General features: G+C 40.5%; 1 protein-coding gene across 4 annotated transcripts in view; it reads right to left on the bottom strand.

The window, feature by feature from the left end:
- Positions 1–15,711, bottom strand: part of ART3 (ADP-ribosyltransferase 3) — a 117,798-nt gene that overhangs the window by 68,821 nt on the left and 33,266 nt on the right. Inside the window, exon 2 of one of the 4 annotated variants that reach the window (XM_033214390.1) lies at positions 7,531–7,564. The exons of the other annotated variants lie outside the window; for them this stretch is intronic. The gene's annotated coding sequence lies outside the window, so the exon portion shown is untranslated. The remainder of the gene's footprint in view (positions 1–7,530; positions 7,565–15,711) is intronic. 4 annotated transcript variants of the gene reach the window in all.

The raw sequence follows: 15,711 nt of genomic DNA on the forward strand, positions 1-15,711 counted from the left end.
AAATGATATAAACGTTATGCACATGTACCCTAGAACTTAAAGTATAATAATAAAAATAAAAAAAAATAAAAAATAAAAAATAAAGAAATATTAGGTTGGTGCAAAAGTCAATTTCCGGACTGTGAATTTTAAATCATTGTAATGAGACTCAAACTTAATTTTTTTTTTTTTTTTTAGATTGAGTCTGGCTCTGTTGCCCAGGCTGGAGTGCAGTGGCGCCATCTCAGCTCACTGCAAGCTCCGCTTCCCAGGTTCACACCATTCTCCTGCCTCAGCCTCCCGAGTAGCTGGGTCTACAGGCGCCCACCACCACGCCCAGCTAATTTTTTGTATTTTTAGTAGAGACGGGGTTTCACCGTGTTAGCCAGGATGGTCTCGATCTCCTGACCTCGTCATCCGTCCGCCTCGGCCTCCCAAAGTGCTGGGATTACAGGTGTGAGCCACTGCACACGGCCTCAAATATATTTTATTAATCAAAACAGGAACTACTACAATCAACACATTTTTGTCAATGAGAAATAAGTTTATTTATTCCTGTAGCATACATAAAAATCCGTGCTTCAGGATTCAACGAACTCTTGGAAAGCATTTTCTGTATCCTGCTGAAGCGTTTTCCCTGCAAAGAGTTGTCAAGATGTTAGAAGTGGTAGTCAGTTGCCAAGAGGTCAGGTGAATATGGTGGATGAGGCAAAACTTCACAGCCCAATTCCTTTAACTTTTGAAGCGTTGGTTGTGCGACATGCAGTCAGGGGTTGTCATGGAGAACTGGGCCCTTTCTGTTGACCAATGCCAGTCACAGGCCTTGCAGTTTTCGGTGCATCTTATCAACCTGCTGAGCATACTTCTCAGATGTAGTGGTTTCACCAGGATTCAGAAAACTGTAGTGGATCAGACCGGCAGCAGACCACCAAACAGTGAACATGACCTTTTCTGATGCAAGTCTGGCTTTGGGAAGTGCTTTGGAGCTGCTTCTTGGTCCAACCACCGAGCTGGTTGTCATATAAAATCCACTTTTCATTGCTTGTCAAAATCCGATTGAGAAATGGTTTGCTGTTGTTGCATAGGATACAAGACTACACTTCAAAACGATAGTTTTGATTTTCACTCAGCTCATGAGGCACCCACTTATCAAACTTTTTTACCTTTCCAATTTGCTTCAAATGCGGAATGACCCTAATGACTGTAGAACAGTAAATGCCGAGTTCGTCTGTAATTTTGCATGTAGTTCGATGATTACTCTCAATTGGTTATTGTCAACTTCCCACAGCCCGCCATCACGTTCCTCATCTTCAAAGCTCTCTTCTTCTTTGCAAAACTTCTTAAGCCGCCACTGCACTGTATGTTTGTTAGCAATTCCTGGGCCAAATGTGTCTAACATCATTAGACAAAAAGCATAGTCCAACACAACCCCCACTTCCAACCTACAGATGCTCTGCAGAGCGGCTGGGCGAATCCATCCTGCCAGTCAGGGCCTGGCTTCTTGCATCAACAGACACTCTGCGACCCTTCCAGAAGCCTCGGCTAAGCGGGAGGCCAGGGTGGAGGCCACCACTGCGAGGACGGTCCCCACCCAGCCACGAGGAGCTCGCGGTTCCCCCAACTAACACAGTTTTAATGGCATTCTTGTGATAGCTCACAATTATGTATCTTATTATTTTTATTTTTCTTTCTTTTCTTCCCTTTTTCTTTTTTTCTTTTTTTTTTTCTTCGACAGAATTTTGCTCTGTTATCCAGGCTGGAGTGCAGTGGCATGATCTCAGTTCACTGCAACCTCTGCCTCCTAGGTTCAAGCAATTCTGGTGCCTCAGCCTCCCAAGTAGCCCAGCTAATTTTTGCACTTTTAGTAGAGACGGAGTTTTGCCATATTGGCCAGTTGATCTTGAGCTCCTGACAAGTGATCCGCCTGCCTCAGCCTCTCAAAGTGCTGGGATTACAGGCATGAGCCACCATGCCAGCCTATCTTACTTTTTTCTGTCTCCACTATCCATCCTTCTTTTCCTCAAAAGTAAACCTCTTACCTTTCATTTCCTTCATTATCTACCTCCTCATCTTTGGGAATTTGTCTCTCTACTTTGTCTCCACTAAGGCTACCAATTTATTTATCTTCTGTCCTTAAGAGCTGCAAAGATTCTCCCTTGATAAGCTTCCTTCAACTAAATGGAAACAAAAACTTGTTCCTTGCTTCTCCTTAATTGCCATTTCCATTCATTTTCAAACATGTGACCTAACATGCCATAGCAGGGACTCTGGATATAGGTGATGTTTAAGTCTCTGCAAAATGGTGGATCATTTTTAAATGCTTAGCAATAATGATAATTTATAACAATTTAGAGCAAGCCTTTATTAACTAATTACACACAAGGCACTGTACATTTTATATTGATTAAACTGTATAGTTCTCATAATAAATCTAAAAAAAGTTATTAACTTTTTTCCCAAGGTTGGAAACCCCCAGGAAGTAACTATCATTAGAACATAAGTCAAATTTAAAAGAAAACAAAAGATACTTAATGCTTTTTAATGTAAGCTCACTCTTTCTGGAACAGGAAATCTTAGCTTTTAAAAAATAGGAAGCAAAACTAAAAGGGGTAATCCCTCTTGCAGGTAAGAACAGTGGATGATTTCATGAGTAGGTCTGGTAGCTTTCTCACATGAGACCATCATCCATAATGACTTTCTCTTCTGAAGTAACTCTTTAGTGAGTTCCTGTCTACTCCTACTCCAAATACCAAACTCAAATGCTCTCTTCTTAGCATTTACATAAAACCGACAAAAGGCTACCCTCAAACTATTCCAGAAACATTGCCATCTAAAATTGTCCTTTAGGGAAAGAGACTCCAGAAATTCGTGTAGAAATCCACTTCAGTGGTTCACAATCCTTATTCCTTGGCATTCTTCTCATTTACTCTTTAAACCAACATTTACTGAGCCCCTAACTAAAGTGACAATTCAGTTGAAGACTGAAGAAGCAGGAGTTAGGAAAACAAAGAAAGGAGGGCCTTCCAGTCAGATAAAAAAGCATGTACAAGGTACTGATGGCATACATAGCACATGTTAAGAAAATGCAGGCTGGGCGCGGTGGCTCAAGCCTGTAATCCCAGCACTTTGGGAGGCCGAGACGGGCGGATCACGAGGTCAGGAGATCGAGACCATCCTGGCTAACATGGTGAAACCTCGTCTCTACTAAAAAATACAAAAAAAAGCTAGCCGGGCGAGGTGGCGGGCGCCTGTAGTCCCAGCTACTCGGGAGGCTGAGGCAGGAGAATGGCGTGAACCCGGGAGGCGGAGCTTGCAGTGAGCTGAGATCCGGCCACTGCACTCCAGCCCGGGCCACAGAGCGAGACTCCGTCTCAAAAAAAAAAAAAAAAAAGAAAATGCAAGCCATTTAATACAGCTGGACAGCATGGTATGTTTTACGGAACACAGAGTTGGGAAGGAAAGCGGAATCAGATCATAAAGAGCCTTGAGCGCAATGCTTAGAAATTGGAACTTTACTGAAATGGCAATGGGAAGCCATGAAGTAGAGGAGAAACGTAATCTGACTGAAAAGGTCACTCTCATAGAACACAAGAATGAATTACCAAGAAATTTTAACCAGAGGCAGGAAGATGTGTTGGGAGATTACCTGATAAATGCAAGTGAGAAGTGGTGGGAGCTTGACCTAAATCAGTGATAAACCCCAAATCAAAACTATTCGGTATCAATTATATAAGGTAGGGATGTGCAGAGAAACAGCGTATGAGAAAAGGAGTTTACACTGACCCCCAGATTTCTGGCTAAGGAGTCTGAATGGTTAGGAGCAACATCAAGAAAAAAATATGAGCAGGTTTTAGGGAAAAGAGTTTCATCTCAATGTAACGAGTTTGAGGTCCCAGCCAGATACTGTAGAGAAGCTATCCAATAGGCAACTGACTATAGTTCATAGAAAGATCTGAGATAGTAATTTAAATTTGAGAGTCATTAGCTGCAATAGTTTGTTATTGTTGCTGTGGCAAATTATCATGACTTAGTGGCTTAAAATAATACACATTTCTTATCTCAAAGTTCCCAAATCAGAAGCCTAACATAGATCTCTGTAGGCTGAAATCAAGGTGTTGGCAGGCCTAAGTTACTTTCTGAGGGTCTAAAAGAGAATCAATTTCTTTGCTCATTCAGGTTGTTAGCAGAATGCAGTTCCTTGAAGACTTAAGATTGAGACTTGTGTTTCCTTGTTGGCTGTCAGCTGAGGGTTATTCACCTACTCCAGAGGCCACCCACATTCCTTGGTTTGTGGTCCTCTTTCTCCATCTTCAAAGCCAATAACAGCAAGTGGAATCTCTCTCATACTCAAATACCTCCTGCCTCTTCCCCTGCGTCTCTCTGACTGACTGCTCTGTCTTCCTCTTCCACTTCTAAGTGCCCATGTTATACACTGGGTCCACCCAATATATATATATACTTTGAGGTCCATAAGTATAAGTCCAGTGTTCCTTTTGCTATGTAATATAACATATTCACACATTCCAGGAATTAGGGCATGGAAATCTTTGGGGAATAAATATTCTGCCTACCATGTTAGCCAATAGGTGTGTAAGCTTGCAGATAGAGAGCATAATACCCTAAAGAACACTAGCGTTTAGATGCAGAGAGAGGTAAGATTCCAAGAAGGAGACTGAGAGGGAGAGTAAGAAGCCTCAAGAAAAGAGATTTTCCAGGCCGGGCGCGGTGGCTCAAGCCTGTAATCCCAGCACTTTGGGAGGCCGAGACAGGTGGATCACGAGGTCAGGAGATCGAGACCATCCTGGCTAACATGGTGAAAGCCCGTCTCTACTAAAAAATACAAAAAACTAGCCGGGCGAGATGGCAGCGCCTGTAGTCCCAGCTACCCGGGAGGCTGAGCCAGGAGAATGGCGTGAACCCGGAGGGCAGAGCTTGCAGTGAGCTGAGATCCGGCCACTGCACTCCAGCCTGGGTGACAGAGCGAGACTCCGTCTCAAAAAAAAAAAAAAAAAAGAGATTTTCATGAGAGAGAAAACAGTTGATTGTCACAGGCCAGAAGAAATCAAACTGAGACGAAATAAAAAGGGTCCTTTGGGTTTGGTTATATATTACCAATGTACTTATGGTATCAGTAACTTAATCAGTAACTTATGATTCCACAATATTCCACAACAGTATTATGTTCCAAAACAGAAAAATATCTGACATCAGTAGGTTAAGAAGAAAACAGAACAAAGGCTTGAATTTGGGGTATCTTATATGTTAATTAGAAATTATAAGCCAAGAACTACGGAAATGTATCTATTAAGACCTGACTCCATGCAAGGCAACAGGGTGAGATGGAAGATAAATTAGACAAGTTTCCTTGCCCTGGAGGGACCTCTCAGGCTGAACAATGACTCCCACCATTTAACATCTATAGGAAAGTAGGTTCTGATTTCCTGTTTGGACGAACGGAGGCAAGATGGCGCAGTTCCGGGTTCTTCACTGTCAACTTTCCCGCACCCGGGAAAGACACCGGTCGACTGCGCAGGCGCAACCCGACCTCCGACAGAGAAGAACCGGAACCCGCCTAGCCACGCCTACCGGCCCACCCCCGACGGGCCTATGTCCTGCCCACTGCTTTTATGTCCCGGGCCCAGGACATAAAAGCCGCTCGCAGCGGGCGCGCGGTGTGAACTTCCTCGGCCCCTCCTCCTCGTGCGCGGGACCCAGGAACCTCGTCCGAGAACACTGAAGCGAACTTCCTCGGCCCCTCCCCGTGCGCGGGACCCAGGAACCTCGCCCGAGAACGCCGGAGCAACTTCGTCGGCCTCCACCACCGGAGACCGGTGAACCTCGCCCCTCCCTCACATTGGTTTGTAAATAAAGTTTTTTTTGCCTTGCCTACTTGCCTTTTCTCTGGCATTTGCTCTGGGGGTCGCATTAAAGCAAATCACTAACCAGTGACTCACAGACAGATTTCTTCCATATAAACCCACAACATCCATCCTCTTTGATAATTTTATGTGTTAGTGTTAAATATCTAACTTATATTTGGCCAGTGGTTTATTCTGTATTCTTCATCTCTGTCAGACATGTACGAACTTGATAGTTCTCCAACTTGTGTTTATAAAGTTTGCCTGCTTTTTCTCTTAAGCAAATCCTCCTGTGCTTAATGCTACTAAACTTTACTAATTCATTTCTCTAAATTGTCAGAGTCACTTGTTACTTCAATTGAGTTGTCCATACAAATTGGGATTGCCTGAATATGTAATGAGAGTACTGAAAGTACATTTCTTTTTCCTTTAAGGTACCTACAAGGAGAAAAATCAGTTGAGAACATATTTAAGCAAAAAGCCACTTAATTACAGTTTCTTTTTAGTTAAAGAAAGAAGAAGCCGGGCGTGGTGGCTCACGCCTGTAATCCCAGCACTTTGGGAGGCTGAGATGGGTGGATCATGAGGTCAGGAGATTGAGACCATCCTGGCTAACACGGTGAAACTCCGTCTCTATTAAAATACAAAAAAAATTAGCCGGGCGTGGTGGCGGGCACCTGTAGTCCCAGCTGCTCGGGAGGCTGAGGCAGGAGAACAGCGTGAACCCAGGAGGTGGAGCTTGCAGTGAGCTGAGATCATGCCACTGCACTCCAGCCTGGGCAACAAGCGAGACTCCGTCTCAAAAAAAAAAAGAAAGAAGAAAGGTTCAATTCACAGCCTTTTAAATGCAAGACCAAGAAATAAACTTTTAAAAATAAATTTTACAGATTTTTTTAAAAATTCAATTCCATATTATAGTCAATCAAAAAGTAAAGATAGAGAAAAGGACTGGAGAGGCAAGTAAAGCTTAGGCAAAAAAAAAAAAAAAGAAAAAGAAAAAACGAGAAGACAGCAAGAAAACAAAATTGATCTTTGGACCCTCCAAAGCAAATATCTGCTATTAGATTCTTCCCCTGCCTCACCAATCCAAAGGCAACTGAAAAGTCTGTTAAATTGTTTAGCCTAAAGCTGTCTCTTTACACAGCTTAAGTTCAGTCTAAAGGTTTCTCCATATATTGTGAACTATAACCTAAAGGTTTCTTCATACACAGTGAACTGTAACCTAACTGGATGTGTAAACAGACTGTAATCTACTCTTGTGCCAATCACTAAGTTTCGGCCAATCAAGGGCAGCCAACTGTTCAAACTATGCTCAGATAAGGCAAACTTCAAGCTGTAATCAATCCAGCTGTTTCTATACCTCACTTCCATTTTCTCTTCATCACTTTCCTTTTTCTATCCATACTCTTCTTTCACCACACAGCAGCTCTGGAGCCTCTCTATTCTGTTTCAGGGGCTGCCCGATTCACAAATCATTCTTTGCTCAATTAAGCTCTACTAAATTTAATTTGTCTAAGGTTTTTCTTTTAACAAGCCACAATTCCTGCTGTTTATAAATTTTAATTCAACGCACAGAAAAAAAAAATGCCCTAACTATGGAATGAAAGACAAGCTGCTTCTGCAGCAAAGACTACAGGCTTGTGTTTGTGTGTATGTGTATAAATAGATAGGAAATTCCTGTTACTTTTCTCACCTCTTAAATATCGGTTTTCTTTTTTCTTTTTGGCCTAGGAAACAGAAAGATAGAAATGAGTATATCTAAACATATGAATCAGCAGTGATTGATTGCTAGAATTATAAAGCTTACTGAGTCAGTAACTGTCAATATATGCATTTTTATCAACTTTCTATTTAACTCAAGTCAGTCTTCCTTTACAGCAACCAGTACCTTGTGAAACTTTACCCCTCTGGCAATTTAAGGAAGCTCAGTCTCTACATTAGGTACACTAATCAGACCAAACTCAAGCAATTCATTCAGACTCTCAAAGGTCTAATGTATAGTAATTCACGTCGTACTCTTTCTTCAATTTTGAAGACCACAAACAAAGCCATTGTTACAATAGCTGGCAATTTTTGAGTTAAAAAATGTAATTTCAATAGTAAAATGAAAAAAGCATTCATACTAATCAAAGTACTCAGGAGAGCAACTGCAGAATTTGGTTAAATTCCGAATGAAGTTTGAGTCTACTTAATCATACTGTACTTAATCATAACATAGTAGTTATGAGCAATTAGCACTTTACTTGCAGACTTTGACTAACTCAGATGGGATTCCCTAGTTTCCAACATAGTTGCTATCTACAATTGTTAGCATGCCATGAGAAGATTCTGAAGAGAGACTAAAACACGGCCACAGCATAGCTTTGAATATTGCAAATAAAAACCAAAGTGAGTTGCTTTCCTATCAATATTCGAAAGTAAGTTCTTCCTTGAAGGATTAAAAGAAAAGCCAAAAACTTGTAACAGAGATTGCTTCAGAGAAGAGTATAATTGAATCTTTTTAAACTATGTGCATATATAGCACATTGAAAGCCAGTATGCTGTAATTGATTTCTGGATCCAAAGTGCTTCAGTTCAAATCCCAACTCAGCCACTTTCTAGCTATGTGACCAATTCACAGCCATGTGACATTGGACATGCTTCTTACCTCTCTGTATCTAGGTCTTCTCATATGACAAATGGGGATAATAGCAGTTCCCCTCACAGGGTTGTTGAAAGGAACCAGAGTTAATAGATGCAGAGTACATATGGTAAATAGGAAGCACTATGTAAGTGTTACAGAGCGTTAGTTTTTAACTTTTTATTTTGAGTTAATATTAGATTTACAGAAAATAGTACAGATAGTACCCTTATTTCCTTCACTCCTCTTCCCCTAGTGTCAACTTTTATGTGGTCATAATCTTTTATGACCACAGTACAATTATCTAGAACAAGAAATGAACGTTGGTACTTGGAACCAATTGGAACATTGGAATATTGTTAACTAAACTTCAGATCTTATTTTAATTTCACCAATTTTGCCACTAATGTCCTTTTTCTAGGTTCCTATAAGAACTCACATTGCATTTAGTTATTTCTCCTAAGTCTCCTCCAACCTGTAAGGTATTTCCTAGTAGATGGCAAATGTAATAAAATAATCAAGGTAAACATCACTAATAATAACACATATCAATATTATGAACCCTGATTATATGTTACTGAAAAGAAAACATAATTTTGTAGTTTTCATGCCAAAAATACAAAACCTTATTCCAATTATGAGAAAATATCAGATAAGAAAAATTGAGGGATATTTGATAAAATAACTAATCAATACTCTTCAAAAGTGTCACTATTATTTTTTAAACTGTTTAAATAATAGTAAATAATCTTAATAAATATGTGTAAGCCATGATAAAATACTAAAGTATGGCTAACTCTTCTTTAATTCTAATTGACAGGTGATTCCCCTCTTATTAGTGGAACCTAATTCGAAAGTTCATTTGATAACCCACTGTTTTCTACCAAAATTTTTCTCATGATACTTAGAATCTATATTTCAAGTTCATTATGAGGAAACTATTTTAGCAGGCTAGCCAAGAAATCTAATCTAGTATGTATTTTTTTTCTAGAGAGAAAAGTATTCTAAATCTCAGCGTGAGATGTCAGGAATACATTTATTTCTCCTCCTCAGCCTGATAGGCAACAGGAACTTTGCACCTTTCCTGGTCTCTTCGCACACATCATCCACCCCCACCCCATCCTCCCATTACTCTGATGCTACTAAGCTATAATGCTGCTTCTTGGCAATTTCCAGGTCTGCTGCCCCCTTATTCTAAACCTGCAACTCTTTTTCTCTTCCCCTAACCCTTGATGCCTGGCTTTTAAGACCTATTTTTGGAGTCTTTAGTTTTAGAATATGTTCACAGGCCTCTTTGACTTTCCAGACTCAGCTTTGGGCTCTGCATATTCATCAGATTTTGGGAAGACCCCACAGGTAGAGGTAAAAAGTCTCCCTCCACTCGTTTAACCCTTAGAAGCTTGACCTACTAACTGGGCTAATCCCTGGCATCCTTCCAAAAATGTAAACTCAAACTTTAAGGGTTCTGGAAGGAAAGGGACCTAGAATGAGCAGAGAGATAGCACTTAGGGTTACTGGGACTCTAGGAAATTATTTAGAACAAAAACTAAAGAAGGAGAAAGGCAGTGGGGTAGAGGGATGGCACTGAGGGAACAGCACTGTCACCGAAGTCTTAAAGTAGTTTCACTGCCTCTTTCTCTGTCCTTTCCTGTTTCCTCTGGAAGGTCACAAGACCTTCATCTGGTATAAATCCTTAGGGACAAGAGTTGACCTGCTGGCTACCTATTGCACTGACATCAGTTACTGCCTCAGATCAGAGATTCTGTTCATCACAGCTAAATGCAGAAAAGAACACAGGCTTCTCCCTTTTTATCCAGTCCCTGGAATAAATATTGGCTGTTCTGAAATTTTTTTTTTTCTTTTTTTTTTTTTGAGGCACAGTCTCGCTCTGTCGCCCAGACTGCAGTGTAATGGCACAATCTTGGCTCACTGCAACCTCTGCCTCCCGGGTTCAGGCAATTCTCCTGCCTCAGCCTCCCAAGTAGCTGGGACTATAGGCGCCCGCCACCACGCCCGGCTAATTTTTGTATTTTTAGTAGAGACAGGGTTCCACCATATTGGCCAGGCTGGTCTTGAACTCCTGACCTTGTGATCCGCCTGCCTTGGCCTCCCAAAGTGCTGGGATTACAGGCGTGAGCCACTGCGCCCAGCCTGTTCTGTAATTTTCTAGGGTTACCACTACAAATCATGATGGGGAAATAGAGGATAAACTTTACCAACAAAATACAAGTTTTAACAAGTCTCACAATAAACATTCTCCTGTTATTCAATGAAATGTAAATTAAATGGGGCTCTAGACACCTTCTCTAGCTTTCTTAATTGCTTTCTCACCAGGACGGTCAGATTTTATTCATCCCAAATTGTTCCACATTTAGTCTTTTGCTCTAATCTTCTTTTGCATTTTCTGTTTTCCAGGGAGGCTTGGGTCTCGGAGTTACACTGTCAGACCTTTGAGATGCCTTTCACTCCCGTTTCATCCCAGAAAGGAATTCTTGTGATTTTCATTGCTGCTGTCCCATGACCCTGCTTCTTAACTAAATGTAAAAAGTAACATTCCAAGGCAATAAATCTGGTTAGAGATAAAACAAACAATATTTATATACTGTGCTTTGCCAGGTTGAAAAAAGAGACAAATAATAGCTGTTTTTTAAAATAACTCTTCTACCAAAAAGGTAGAGAAACACTGTTTTCTTTTCAGAAGAGGAATGGTAGATCAAACTCTTAATTAATTTATAAGAAAATGACAGAGCTGTAGTTAATAAATCAGGTATAGCTTAAATGTTTCAGGAAGACTCCTCCTGTGCAATAAATTTAATTAAGCCAATGAGAAACGATCCAATTCCAGTAACAAGATAGAGATAACCTGTATGTGATCAGCATGAATAGACAGAGTTAAAAAGCAAAGTAAACTGAACTACCAGTAACTATTTTTCAAATCCTTAACCACTGGAAACTAAAGCTTATTTCTTCTTTTTGTGCTCAACTTTCAGGGAACAAATAACTGCCTTTCCTTTAACATCAGAAATTTGGTACACACCAGCTGGGCGCAGGGACTCGTGTCTATAATCCCAGCATTTTGGGAGGCCGAGGCAGGTGGATGGCTTAAGACCAGGAGTTTGAGACCAGCCTTGCCAACGTGGTGAAACCCCGTCTCTACTAAAAATACAAAAATTAGCCTGGTGCGGTGGCACAGGCCTGTAATCCTAGCAACTTGGGAGGCTGAGGCACGAGAATTGCTTGAATCTGGGAGGCAGGAGTTGCAGCAAGCTGAGATCGTGCCCCTGCACTCCAGCCTGGGTGACAGAGCAAGACTCTGTCTTTTTTTTGACTCTGTCTTTAAAAAAAAAAAAAGAAAAAAGAAATTGGGTACACACATGTTTTCACTTATAAGTGGGAGCTAAATAATGTGTACACATAGACATAGAGTATGGAATGATAGACAATGGAGACTTGGAAGGGTTGGGGATGGTGGATGATGACAAACTACTTAATGGGTACAATGTACATTATTCTGGTGATGGATACACTAAAAGCCCTAATTTCACCACTATGCAATATATCAATGTAACAAAATTACGTTTGTATCCCCCAAATGTATACTGACAAGGAAAGGTAGATGGCCACCAGTGGCACTCTCAAGCATGAGAAGGTCCATATGGTGATAGGGTAGTCACTGAAAACTGGCCCTTCTTTTGTGCGTGCACTTGAGACTGCAATGTTTGGGGTAGCAAATATCAAGGATGAAGTCGTCCTATAAAATGTGAGCGCTGGTATATCTCATTCTCAAAATACCAGACTACATTAGCAGAATACAACCTTTGGAAATCTCTTCTTATGTCAAAGTCCCAGAAAGAGATAAAGCATATTGGCCAGGCTGGTCTCGAAATCCTGACCTCAGGTGATCTGCCTACCTAAGCCTCCCAAAGTGCTGAGATTACAGGCATGAGTATGGCGAAACCCGTCTCTAATAAAAATACAAAAAAAAATTAGCTGGGCTAATTAGCGGGCGCCCGTAATCCCAGCTACTTGGCAGGCTGAAGCTGGAGAAGGGCTTGAACCCAGCAGGCAGAGGTTGCAGTGAGCTGAGATCGCACCATTGCACTCCACTCCAGCCCTGGCAGCAAGAGTGAAACTCTATCTTAAAAAAAAAAAAAAAAAAGAGATACAACATAAACTCAGAAACATCCTTATTTAAAATTCATTGTCAGCCAGGTACAGTGGCTTATGCCAGTAATCCCAGCACTTTGGGAGGCTGAGGTGGGAAGACCACTTGGGCCCAGGAATTCAAGACCAGCCTGGGCAACATGGTGAAACCCCATCTCTACCAGAAATACAAAAACATTAGCTGGCTGTGGAGGTGTTTTCCCATAGTCCCAGCTACTCAGGAGGCTGAGGTTGGAAGATGATTTGTGCCTGGGAGGTAGATGCTGCGGACAGCCGAGATCGCGCCATTGCACTCCAGCCTGGGCGATAGAGCAGGTCTAAAACAAAAATTCATCGTCACTTTGAAACTCTTTTCAGTGGCAATAAAACATGCACTATTCCTCAATGTCTTAATGATTTGAATGTTATTTATACAATTTACTCCAAGTTTTGGGGGGAAAATAGAGCCTTACCCAGTGCCTAATGGCTACCTTGAATATAGCCTGCAGAATCTAATTTCTGGGACAAGTATTTTAATAATATTGTAAGAAACTCACAGTAGTATTCTATTTAAGAGCTCTCAAAAAAAAAAAAAAACCCACTGGCAGCTCCCTAAATTCATTGGCATGCCTAAGTCCCTGTAAAAAAGAACATCAGGTACTATACTACTGTACTTTTAAGAATTTAGGATTCTACATTAATCTGTTCAGTCTATCTACATTATTTTAAGTGTCTATTACATGCCTGGCAACCTCTTCCCTAGGAGTGAGTCACTTGCCTTCTAACACTCAAAACAGGATTCTTTTAAATCATACTCGTTTATAATAAATGGAAACATTAGTATCCATTTGTAAACCACTTTTCACTAACTTAACTGAACAAAATATCCTTGATACTACCTTTTTTTCTTTTGTCAGGCAATATATTATTCAGAGACCTGATGAATGGTGAGTTGGAAATTATTTTTAAATAGCTTACATTAATCTCTTCTAACTTGGAAACATTTTAAAATTCTACATTAATTGGCTAATTTGGGAGCATTAATAAAATTTCAGAAGAATCACAGATTACAGATTTTTTAAGCTGAAAGGATGATTACTTATGGAAACTGGATTCCATCATTTCCTGGGATGCTCCTATGTCTTTAAATTAAAAGCAAAGCTTATTTAAGTAGGTGAACCTGGGAAAATAAAATAAAATAGTCCAATTCTGGAAACAACAAAAAAGGCCAACACTACTAAGAACACAGAGAATGTATCTGACCTTTTTTGCATTTAATCAAAGAAAAAGAGCAATGAGATATAATGACTTAGAGAAAGAAGAAAGCAACTAGGGAAATTTATAGGAGTTTGACAGTTATCTCTCTGCCTCTCCAACCTCAGCTTTAGTTTAAAATAAGTATGGAGTCAGCATATAATACATGCCAAATGAATAACTAGACCTTCACTGTCCAATATGGTAGCCCCTAAACACATGTTATCATCAAGCATCTGAAATGTAGCTAGTTCAATTTGAAGACTTAGTAATAAAAGGTAAAATATTTTGTTTAATATTTTTATAGCCACTTTGATTACACATTGAAATGATAATATATTTTTGTGCTTAATTATAGAAAATATATTTAAATTAATTTCATCTGTTTCTTTTTACTTTCTAAATGTGGCTATCGGAATATTTAAAATTATGTACATGCGTTGCATTATATTTCTACTGGATAAAGTTAGAAAAGACAGTAAGTTCTACAAAGTATAAAGGACAAGAAGACACCACGATGTAATGAAAAAGGCTTCATGAAGACATCAAGACTAAAAGGAAGGAAAGGATTCAAAAGAGAGGAAAGTGCATTCCATGCTAGAAAAACCATATTATTCAAATACAAAAAAACAGGGATCTCTCAGGCTCACCAGATGAGGAGATGCTATGAAAGAAGGTAATCTTCCTCATGTGATATCAGAGAGTATAGAGCCAGAACAAGTCACAGTCCTGAAGACACGTCTGACCCCACACATCTACAGAGCCAGCAGAAATCAGGCAGACTAACTTTTACAATAAGGCAGAAAGTTCTGAAATTTGCAACACACGGAAAGAACTTGGTGAGTTTTGTTCACTGTTCTATCTCTAATACCCAAAAGAGTGCCAGACATGTGACAGATATCTAAAATAAACATTTGCTGAATGAATGAGTAAATGAACAAATGAACTACTGTAGAAAAGAGTAGTGCTTTCCAGGAAACTCTAAGGCAGGAACACTGGGAGGAAGAGCAGTAAAGAGGGAGAGAGTGTTATAGAAGGAGAGAGCAACCATATTAGCACCTGCTAAAGGCTAATTAGGCTTATTTTGTGGTTCAAGGAGATGAAGTGAAAAGGTTACAGCACAAAACTAATCCCTCTCCTTACTCTGCATAAGCTTGGATCTATCACCTGAAGAAGTGAAGAACTAAATAAACCTCCCTCAGTTTTCAAACTGTGATTTAGCTCTGAGGAAAAGCAAAGATGTGTCTACATGGGCAAGGGATAGCCCCCTCCTCTAGGGTCATACACAAGCAGCAGCCTCTGTGAGGAAGATTATGCAGTAGTCTTCCTCACAGAGGAAAAGGAAGAATTTTTTTTTCTCCCCGTCTTCTCCTCTGTCTCCTTCTGAAGTATCTTTATAGTCCCTAACACATGGTGGGGCAGCATGGGGGAACCTGATATAGTCTGATATAGCACTTCTTAGGTGAAATGTGTGTGTGTGTGTGTGTGTGTGTGTGTGTGTGTATCCAGTGTATGTGTGTATCCATCCAGAGGGAAGAAAACTAAAATAGTGGTCATCTCTGGTGGTATGGTTCTTCTATTACATATGTTCTAATGTTTAGCTTTTTGTTTTTTTGAGATGGAGTCTCACTGTGTCACCTACGCTGGAGTGCAGTGATGCAATCTTGGTTGGCTGCAACTTCCACCTCCTGGGTTCAAGCGATTCTCCTGCCTCAACCTTGCAAGTAGCTGGAATTACAGGCATGCACCACCACACCCAGCTAATTTTTGTATTTTTAGAAGAGACAGGGTTTCACCATGTTGGCCAGGCTGGTCTCGAACTCCTGACCTCAAGTGATCCGCCTGCCTCAGTCTCCC

This window comes from Trachypithecus francoisi, unplaced genomic scaffold, assembly GCF_009764315.1.
Source record: "Trachypithecus francoisi isolate TF-2019V2 unplaced genomic scaffold, Tfra_2.0 Lachesis_group1, whole genome shotgun sequence".
NCBI lineage: Eukaryota > Metazoa > Chordata > Mammalia > Primates > Cercopithecidae > Trachypithecus > Trachypithecus francoisi.